This window comes from Mustela erminea, chromosome 14 (assembly GCF_009829155.1).
Source record: "Mustela erminea isolate mMusErm1 chromosome 14, mMusErm1.Pri, whole genome shotgun sequence".
In the NCBI taxonomy this organism is placed as follows: domain Eukaryota; kingdom Metazoa; phylum Chordata; class Mammalia; order Carnivora; family Mustelidae; genus Mustela; species Mustela erminea.
In genome coordinates, this window is record NC_045627.1 from 6,755,519 (window position 1) to 6,766,525 (window position 11,007).

The window sequence follows — 11,007 nt, forward strand, 5'->3', positions numbered from 1 at the left end:
AGAACAATGGGTTGAGAAACACAATGGATTTGGTGTTTGGGACCATCCTAACCAACAGATCCAATATGTGCACGCGTGGGTCATGTGGTCGAGCGTGGAGCAGTTTCGGTGACAGTGGATGGTCATGGCCTCAGTTAGGCAGAAGCCACCAGTGTTCCCATTCGGCACGTCTCTGACCTCACCCTCCTGAGTGCCTTGTCCATTGATTGAAATACGCAGTTGGTTCACAATGTGTGTGAAAGGCGCTTGCATAAAAGTGATTTTATGGCTCTGGCTTGGGTTTATAAGCCAAGCAAACAGAAAAATCTCAGGAATAAAAGGAGCAATAAAATAATCACGTAACTCTTTGAACTCACACTAAATACCACCTTTATTTCAAGGCTCTCAAAGTGTTTTGCAAACAAGTTTAGAACTGTCATCGTATCCCCCCTTTTGTCGGGGAAACTGAGTCACGGCACAGTGAGGGTTGGTTGGAGAGCACGTAGGATTTATTTCAAGGAAGAACTCTGGGAGACACCTCTGAGCTGGGCCCATGGGAAGCACCCCATGACCACATCTTTGTTCCGAGCATAAATGTTTAGCTGCTTCCCCACAGGTATAAATTTCACCCGCACAGCCCGACCCAGCGGAACGCCAGTGGATGGCTTGTTGACCCTGGAGTTAACAGCAGTAGAGGTCATGCTTATTGTTCGCCAGACAGCGGCTCCCCTACAGCTCCCCACTGTCCTGTGATGTCCCCGTGGGTGAATGGAATGAGGCTTGAGATGTCACACTTGCAATGGACCCAGAGCCTACCACTTATGGGCCCAGGCACAAGGACTTTCAAGAAAGAGGACCCGGGCCAACATTTTTGTTCCGAGCCAGAAACGTTAATGCATTCCTCCAGTCTTGGAGGAATACTTTAGAATATGGAGAAGGCCAGGACGGATTTGGATAGGTTTCCCTTAGAGTCCAAGGAAACATTTTGGGAGACAAACAGCTAATGAGCGAAACCACGAGGTGAGCCAGACAAGTGTTTCTAAAATTATACATATATAAAGAACTCCAAAAAAGCCCTGAAAGACTGTTAAAATAATGGGAAGAATTCTAAAGCACTGTTCTTGTTTGTTTTTTTTTTTCCTCCTTGGTTTGGGGCTTTTTTACCATTTACCATTTGAAAATTGTTCCACTGAATGTATTTTCATTGTCCAACCGGGGGACAGAATTAGATACCAGTGACCCAGGCACCCACTCTGGATTGTGTGGTACTCGGCCGCTCCTCTGGGCACACCCACAGCTCCTCATGTTCCCCAAGGGGACTCTAGCTGGCTGTTCACCAGACCTGTCTCCCTCTCTTCTTGGGCTCACTCGCCTCCATTTCCCAGCCTTCCTTGCGGCGGAGTAAAGCCATGTGGCCAATTCCGGCCAATGGACTGCAACGTCCAACCAATGCTCTTTAGATGTTCCTGGGCCATTCTCCACTGTCTTTCACTACTATCAGTCTCCTAGATGTGAACACATAGGGGGCCTGATCTTGGAAGCCTAGCATCGAGGACGGATGGTTCCTCCATCGGCCTGGAACCTTAAGGAGTGGGTGGGACAGAACCCTTCCCCGTGTCCTGCTGCTGATCGAACAGTTGATGTGGTGTGTAGAGCCGTCCTAATGAACAGATCCAGCATGTGCAAACTAATCCAATCCACGGGGGAGAAGCTGGTCATTTGGATGACTGAAAACAAACAAACGAACTTGCACAATTTCGACAACAGTTGTAATATGTTATAAAATGTCATAAAATGTTAAAATAGCTGGAATAACCTGAAATTCATAGAGCAACTTAGAGATAAGAATCCACGCTCTCCAGGCTAAAAATGAAAGGTTCTGTACCATCTCCCCGCGACAGAGCAGAAAGAAACCTGAGGCTCAGAAACAGCCCATTACTTTCCTTCTTTGTTGTTAGTGGCCTGTGTGTGACAAGACCCAGCTTCTTCAGTCCCCCTCCCGCATTCTGCAGGCTGAAGAGGACAAATTGCCTTTGCCTTGAAGCCACCTCCGTGTGACCGCTGGTCACTACCTGCACTGGGAAGGACTCTGAGGCCAAGTCAGGAAAGGGGACAGCGATCAGGAGGCATCTCGCCGAGCCTGGGGAGAGGGAAGTGGCCACATCCGCTCTTGTGCCAGCCAGCAGCTGCCCCATACCTGCCCATGGACACATTCCTTATCATTTGGGATCCCTGCGTGGTGGCCGCTCAGTCTCCAAGCCCCGCCCCTCACCCTCCCAAGATCTGCTGAATTGAAATCTCTGGGTGTGGCCCCTGGAAATCTATATTTTTATAATCTTTCCATGGAAGTGTGAGAGAGAGTTAGCTCTAGAAGCCACCTGGTCACAGGCAGGCACCTCCTGGGTGCGCAGTAACTCAGTAGTAGAGTCCCGGGCGAGTCAGCTGTCTCACCCGTGAAAAAGGGGTAACAATAGCACCTTCTTCGTAGGGATAGTAGGAAGACCAAGTGAGATTCTCCACAAAAAAACAGTGCAATTATTATCTTTATTCTCTTACCTTCTTCTATGAGTCTGTGAGAGGCATTTTGCTCGCTGACCCTGGTATCGGTGAAAACACCATTTCTTCAGATTTCCAGATGCCCGGGACAGCTTCCTCACATCCCCAAGTACCAGGAAGGGCAAAAGCACACAGAGCTCCGGGGCACGTGCTCTGCACTCCCCGCACACCGCTGTGGGCAGCCCTCCCTCACCACAGGCAAGCCGCATCAGGAAGGACCCTGGATGGGGAGCAACCTGCTGACAGGAGCCCGGGGGAGACAGGAGGTTGGGCACACATCGATGCTGGTCTAAGTCACCACCACTGGCTAGAGTGCCAGGGCCTATCATGCCGGCGAGGACGCCGGTCATGCTGACGGCAGGGAGATCAGCCACAAGGCACCACCCAGCAACGTTGCGGATTGGGTTCAGGACTGCTGGAGACGAATGAGCTAGCTCGTCTCAAACACTAGCTCCTAACCTTTTCAGACGTCCCGCATCGTGCCATGCTTTTACCATCTCCGCTGTACCCCGGTCTCCTCAGAGTCTTAGAACCCATCTCTCAATACTGGGAGGAAAGAAAAGAGAAACCGCTCTCATTCTGCAACTTGGTCCCAACCAAATACAAACAAAACCCTTGACTCTGGTATGCTTCAGGAAGGAATTTGCTGGAAGGAAAACTGCTAACTCACAAACAATCCCGAGGTTTCCAGAAATGAGCGGGAGGCCGAGTGCACTCGGGACAACAGTTCTAACCACAGCCAAGGTCAAAGACAGCAGCAATCTGATGGCAGAGCCACCTCCTCCATCCCACTGGCTCCGCGGCACCACCGCTGACAGGCCTCCTGAGACGCAGGCATCTCCACCTGCTACCCGGCAAAGCCCCCTCTTCGTTCGTATCAGTCACTTGCGTCCCCGGCAGTGCTGTAAGCTGGCCGAGCTTGGGTACCATGCCCACAGCCTAGTGCCGGCAATCTAGAAGAGCACGTGGCCGGCCTTTTCTGTTAACCCTGGTAGATGGAAGAGCTTAATCATAAGTGGGTTTAAATGCAGGGCAGATGAAATCCAGGAAATGTATACTACCCCACGGATCCTGTCTGCTTTCAGCTTTTCAGGAAAAGCAGGAAACCAATGTCTTGCTTCTCTCTGCTGATCCCTCTGTGGCCCGTATATGCAGACACTGAGAATCAGTGGGACAGGCCTCTGGGGACAGAAGGACATAGGTGGCTATTGGACACATGTGCTGAGGGCCTTTTCAAAGCAGAGCCTTTGCTGCTGGACAGTGGTATCTCAGGGGCCAGGGGACCTTGGCCAGTCCTCGATGATGGGTTACCAGAAGGCTGTGGCACGGCGGGACCCTGAGAGGTCAGGAGCCCGGATGCGGCCGATCCCGGCACGTTCCGAGGAAGCGCTCGCCAGACCAGGAGCCAGGATGTCTGAGCTCTGGCCCTGCCCTGTCTTCGCTCCTGGCAAAGCTTTGAGCAGATCTTTCAACTTTTGTGACTCAGTTTACTCGACTGCCAAATGGAGGTAATCACGTGGAGCTCAAAGGACTTTAGTAATGCTCTAATGAGTGTTTATAAAGCACTTTGTAGGAGTTTATAGTTATTTGAGCTGGGAAAGGAATTACAAATTATTCAGGAGTAAACAGTATTTAGAATCTGGATTTTCAACAGCCAACAGGTTTTCCTGGATGTTTACAAGACCCTCGCAACAGGACAGCCTGAGGGTCCATCGGGACAAACTGGTTTCGTTCGAAGCCCTCTCCTCCCTGAGGAGCACGTTCTGGGCTTCGGGAAGCCATCCGTCTGCGTGGCGTGCGTCTCTCGACAGACGAGCCACCCAACACCTGGTTTCGGAATGGAAGCCAGACGCTCAAGTTTTGGTTTATTTGTTTCCTATTGTTTTGTTTTAAGGATTGAGGGTGAAGAGGTAATGGATAATTCTCCCCAGATACATCCGAAGTGCTACACACTTGGTTCACAAAGAAATGTAACTTTCTGTCCCGCCGGAGTTTGGAATAGAAAAGGTAGAGTACTCATGTGCAGGGAGAAAAGAGTCGATTACGGTGAGTCCCTGAGCCAAATTGTGCATTTCTGTCTGGCTTTGACTCCCTTGTTTGCACAAGTCTGTGAGGATAGATATCACCATTCTGCTGATGGAGACGAAAGCTAAGGGGGGCGAGTGGCCTCAGAGTGAGGGCTCACCAAGCCAGCACGTGGCAGAGTTCACATTCATGCCCACACTCATCGTCCCTTCCTCTCTTTCATGACTGTGGTCACTGCCCACCACTGTCACCTACGTCCCGCCGCTGCATTCCCAAGTGCTGTACAAATCTGCCAGCCTTTTTGGGGTTCCCTTGTGCGACAATCAATGCCTTCAGCCTTGACCAAGCCCCAGAGGCAGGATGTGGAGAAGACGGGGAGAAGCTGAGCACTTGCGCAAAAGTGGGTGCTCTCTGGCTTTTCTCGGGTCTGCTGGAGCAGAAGGGAAAAGAGAGATCCTCGGGACTTTTCGTATTGGGAGAAAAGCCAAACTCGGTTCTTGTTTTGCTGTCTGTTCCAAAGACCAGCCTGATTCGGTGGAACCACGTGCAGCTGTTCTTCTGGTTAACATGAGTCAGGGCTTCCTCCCCGCCACCCCAACCCACGTGGAGGAGAACGAATATATGGGAAAATGGGACCTCTCGTCTCAGGAGATAGTGTCCCTGTCCAGACAGCATGCTCATATCTATGATTCCAGTTAAGCCTGGAAAAGCAAGAAAAGAGAGAGGGGACACTGACCAGGAGGAGGCAAGTTCAGAGCATTTCCCACAAACCACTCAGCCTGGCCCTGGGGACCTGTCGCGATCTGACAACGAATTTCCGCTCCCATCAGAGGGTTTTCCATTCGGATTCACTCAACAAACCTCTACTGGGAATCCTTACTCTATTCCAAGTATATGGTCTATAAAAGGATATGAAGGATGCTCCCTGGCCTACAGGAGATGATCATCTAGAAGGGAGACAGAAAAATTATATCCATTCCAGCAAATTGCTTTAAAGGTGAGATGAATTCCTTTAAAGGTGGCACAGTTGGTTAAGCATCCGACTTGTGATTTCAGCTCAGGTCGTGATCTCAGGGTTGTGAGGTCAAGTCCCGAGTCGGGCCCCACACTGAGTGAGGAATCTGCTTACTCGCTCACACGTGCTCTCTAAAATAAATAACTAAATCTTAAAAAAAAAAAAAAAAAAAAAAAAGGAAAGAAAAAGAGGTGAGATGAATAAAGTACCGTGGAAGAACATTCCATTCTGCTCAGCTGAACCAAACTCTTCACAGCTCGAAAAACCTCAAAGGTCTCAGCTCCAGGCCTTCGGTCGTGCCACCTTCTCTGCCTGGGATGTCTTCCAGGCTCCTGTCCCCTTTGGTTTAAGTACACACACACACACACACACACACACACACACACACCAGCTATCACAGCACTGCCTCCTCCAACAAGCCCTTCACCACGACCCTCACTCTCTCCTTTGAAATTTTATGACTCGTAACTAGTATCTCCCTGGATGACACCTCTTATTTTCCACCCAGTTATCTTGTCTTAAGGCCCACAGAGCACTGTAACCCCCATTAAGGGCAGGGACTATATCTTACACAGGGTAGAAACTCAATAAATATTTGTGGGATTTAATTAGATCCTATTGAAAATCCTAACGAATAGAACAATGAGGAAACATATTTGTACTTACTGGCCTTAAAGGATTCCTATCACCAAGTATTGTTAACTTTAAAAGCAGGGACCCAGACGGAGTGCATAGTATAGCAGCACATATGTAAATACAGGGGGTATTGTTTTAATCGGGCCGCCGCAGACTCTATCTGGTGTGGTTCCTATAGAGGAGATTTAGCGAAGGGACCCATCCCAGAGCTGTGGGCAGCTGAGTGAACAGCAGGAGGGTGACACCGAGACCAGCAATGGTGAGAAGCCGTCATGACCCCAGGAGCAGGAAGAACAAGGTTGGGGTCATGTGTCCCGGACCTGGTAGGACTGGAGCCATCCAGGAGCGGTCAGAGGTAAACACTGAAGTCCGGAAGGACAGTTGACCAGGGGTGGCCGTGGGGAGGGAGCAGTGTGCTGACTTCTCTTCCTTCCACAGGCTTCCTTCTGGCCAGTGCCGCTCATCAGCTGAGTATAACTGGAAGCCAGGAAAGGGTGTGCAAAAAAGCCTGGTGTCTGCCGCAATGGGTCAGAGAGCAGGCACAGAGCAGGGTCTGGGGGCTCCATGGAAACCGTGCAGAACACACCCAGGGCAGTCTGGAAAGATGTGCTCTTGGAGACACACGGACGTATGGTTATGAGGGAGAGTCAGGCTTTTCCTCACTTCCTTAATTTATTTTGAGCATATGTTGTTTCTATAATCAAGGTTGGGGGGAGATAAGATTTATCATTTAACACTCTGACCGCCTATAAATCCACGCAGGCAATACAAAGGGAAAAAACTACGTAAACATATTGTTTAACATTTTATTTCTCTATTTTTCTGAGAGAGAGAGCGAACGCACAAGCAGGGGGAACCGCAGGCAGAGAGAGAAGCAGGTTACCTGCTGAGCAAGAAGCCTCATGCTCTGTCCCAGGCTCCGTCCCAGGACCCTGGGACCGTGACCTGAGCTAAAGGCAGACGCTCAACCTCAACCGACGGAGCCACCCAGGCACCCCTGAATAGTGATTTGGACTTTAAAATCTCTTTAAAACTTTTTCAATCTCTCAGTTGAAAAGTCAAAGGCATACTTAACTATTCATATATTCTCCACTCACTGATTTATTCATTCAATAAATGTTTTTGAACATGTCCTGGGCTGGACCCAGGAAAAGAAGGTGAGGCAGTCACAGCCTGCATGTACAGGCCCCAAAATCTAGGCCTGGAACCTGACATTATATGACAGAAGGGAAGGGTCCCAGGTGACAGGCTGCCGCGGGGGCCCCACCCCACCGGGAGACGTACAGTGGTGCCCGGGTACTCAACTTGGTGGCCTGTCTCCTTGCCGTGAGAAAGGCCATGGGGGCCTGCTTCCCACCGTCCCATTCGATAATATGATTTTTTTCCCTCTGAAAGGTGAGAGGCAGGAAATAAGTCAGAGCCTCCATTTCTGCAGGACTAGCTGTCCAAACAGCCTGGATCTCCGCAACATGAAAGTGAGTTTAGATAAAAGCGCATTTTAAAAATTAACAAATTAAGTGGGTGTTTCGTAAACATGTTGCCAAGCCACAGACCCTATAAATGAGTGGGCTGTTCCCAGGCCTCATTACACAGAAGCCCTTCCTTATTCCTACTGTCCTCTTGCTATGCCCCCAACACAGGAGGCCCGCGCCTGCCCTGCTGGGTCTGCGATTTCAAAGGTTTGTCCCCATATTGGCCTTGGATCTGCTCCGTATCAGTAGCTCCCATACTCTCAACATGGGGACCCCTTTGTAAACCCCCAAAATGTGGCTGACTCACATGTAATAATGGTTACATGTTTAATATTTCTGATTAAGAAAATACATACTGACGGAAGTCCATACAGAATTCAGGTATGCTGGAGTGGCTGGGGGGCTCAGTGGGTTAAGTATCGGCCTTCGGCTCAGATCATGATCTTGGGGTCCTGGAGATCAGGTCCTCCTCAGCGGGGAATCTGCTTCTTCCTCTGCCCCTCCTGCCCCCTGCTCATGCTTGTATCTCTCTCTCAATAAAATCTTGTTTTATAAAAAAGAACTTAGGTATGCTTACCCAAGCCAATGTACATTTTATTAACCCTAACCACCTACATAGAATCTGCCACATAATAGCTCACACGGGTGGGAGGGCTATCATTCGGACTCCGCAGGCAACACTTGGCCGGCACAGGTCTCCTCAGGTGTCCTGCAATGGTGGTCTCCCTCCCCCTGGGACCTGAGGCTCCCAGATTAGAAACCACAGAGTGACAGAGGTACCCTCACAGGATCAACCCGCCTCGGCTCCAGTCACTTGGGACAAATGCCTCCTCTATGGCAGGAAGGGAACTGGCACATCCAAGAGAGGCTTAGATTTCCAAAAATTCTCTGGCTAATTAGAGACATAGAGCAATGCAGGAAAATGGGAGTGAGCCCTGGCTCTGCTCACAGGCTGCGGACTGATCTCTTGCAGCCCTTGTTTCTGTGTCATCAAAATATGTCCTCACCACCCTGACCTCCACCCTGTAGCCCATGCAAAGGGCGCGAGTGTAGCCGCTTCACCGAGGACCAGGACAAAGAGCCACTGAGCTGCCTTCTTCCTTCTATTGCTGTCCGTATTTCCGACTGCTATTAGGCATGGCATTTAGACTCAAAATATTTATGCTTTATGGAAATGCTGTGTAAACTGTTAAGAGCTTTCTCTAGGACTATTTCCTCACCTGGGAGGCTAAGATGAAAACAACACAGAACTCCTGGGGCCGCCCTAGGAATATGTGTCACCATATTCCTGCAGAGGTCCTGCTACGGACCCCGGACAGAAAGCATGAGCCAGCGTCCTGCAGGGAGAAGGCATCCATGATTTCACTGGTCGGTTTGTTGATCGACTGATCGATCTCCTGCGTTGGTGCAAGAGAAGCACAGAGAGCCCGCCCAGGGATCACAGCCCACTCTGCTGACTCTGTTTGCCCACGGGCATGCTGGGATGGTCCGGTCCATCTCCCAACGACAGGAAAGCCAAACCGCAGGGGGTTTGACATAATCGGGGGCTAAAAAGCAGCTGTATCTGCGGCGGCAGCCTTGGGTCTGAATAATCATTTTCAGAGGCAGGATGCTGTCTCCGTCCTGAGAGCCTCAACCCAAACAAAGCTCGCCCTGTGGGCCTACTCGGGGGGACTTGCCTTTTGTACCAAGTGGCTTTCCCTTTGCACGTGGAGGGGAAATGCACTGACTACTCTGGACTCTGGGAACACTCCAGACCGTGCCAAGGGCTTTTGCCTGCTGTACTTCATCCCAGCGATCAGCCGCTCTGTGAGACGAGCCTGGTTACCTGCCATTTTCCAGACGGAGAACCTGAAGGCCAGTGAATATGAGGAATTTGCCCAGAGTCATGCAGCTTGTACGAGGCCAAGCTGGGATCTTTAACCTTGGTCCAATTAATGCAGAATTCTATACTCCTTTGTCCTCATTCCACAGACTTGGCGAGGGCCTCTGAACGCTGACCCTTATCTGCAAAGCCCCTTCTAGTCTTCAAAGGGAAGAATCCACAAACCCTGAGGCACTGGGCACGTTGCTCCTTCCTTCTTCAGCATCTGGATCCCCAAACGGCCCGGACGAGTGGCCTGCCAAACAACCAGGTTCTTCAGCGGGGGGCAGGGGGGAGACTTGGGTCAGTGTGAGACATTCTCCAATCGAAAGCTAATGTGCATGAGAAGCCCCACTGAGGCCTCTCCTTGGTTAAGTAAGGGGCTTAATTCCAACAGCAAATTGAAGGAAACGTGGGTCCGGAAGACAGGCCTTTTCAGAAAGAGGGATGCATGATTTGTTTCAAATAAATGAGAGCCAGTTGTAGCCTTTAAAAAATTTTTGAAATTTGAAAAAAATTTTGAACTGACTGGGTGGCTCAGTCAGTTAAGTGTCTGCCTTCGGCTCAGGTCACAATCATGATCCCAGAGTCCTGGAATCGAGCCCCACGTCAGGCTCCTGCTCAGCAGGAAGCCTGCTTCTCCCTCTCCTCTGCCCCTCCCTGCTCATGCTCTCTCTCTCTCTCTCTCTCAAGTAAATAAATAACATCTTTTTTTTTTTAAGATTTTATTTATTTATTTGATAGAGAGAGAGATCACAAGTAGGCAGAGAGGCAGACAGAGGGAGAGGGGGAAGCAGGCTCCTTGCTGAGCAGAGAGCCCGATATGGGACTCGATCCCAGGACCCTGAGATCATGACCCGAGCCGAAGGCAGAGGCTTAACACACTGAGCCACCCAGGCTCCCAGTAAGTAACATCTTTAAAAAAAAAAAATCTTTGGAGGATAAATGATAGGCATCGAGCCTATCATTCAGTATCTATAAATCTGTAATTAAACTCCAATCCACTATGAGCCCCTATTCCTCCTAAGAGAGATCTACTGAAGTCAACTACAGTTCTCAAGCCAGTAAACCCTCAGGATCATGTGCTAGAAAAACGGTAAACTCCTTTATCAGCAGAGATTAGAAATTTCCTAACTCTGCCAAACCAGGAAATATCAGCCCATTAAATGTCACGGTTAAGAGATGATGAGGGGAGTCGAGTGACTTCCCAGAGTCTTATTGCAGGATTTCAGAGATGTTGGTGCCTGGAGGGAACTAAGGTGAGCAAACAGGGTTTTCTGGTGGCCACCTGTCCAAAAGTCACGTAACGCTTAACCACCAGGCACCCTGATCATTTAATTCAGGATGAATGAAAATAATTGTTTGCTTCTTGCTAGGGACACCGTATTTCTTTAGGTAATAGACCCTGTAATCAAGGCCATCAGAAGTGGGCTTGGAATCCCCAAAGAAGAAATGGGGGT

At 49.8% G+C, this 11,007-nt stretch overlaps 1 long non-coding RNA gene across 1 annotated transcript; it reads right to left on the reverse strand.

Annotated features, from left to right (window-relative positions):
• Positions 1–1,119: 1,119 nt before the first annotated feature.
• LOC116573303 lies at positions 1,120–4,177 on the reverse strand. The gene is made up of 2 exons (XR_004278696.1): positions 2,536–4,177; positions 1,120–1,706 (listed from the first exon to the last, which is right to left on the reverse strand). It is a non-coding gene; the product is annotated as an uncharacterized LOC116573303 (long non-coding RNA).
• Between the last annotated feature and the right edge of the window lie 6,830 nt (positions 4,178–11,007).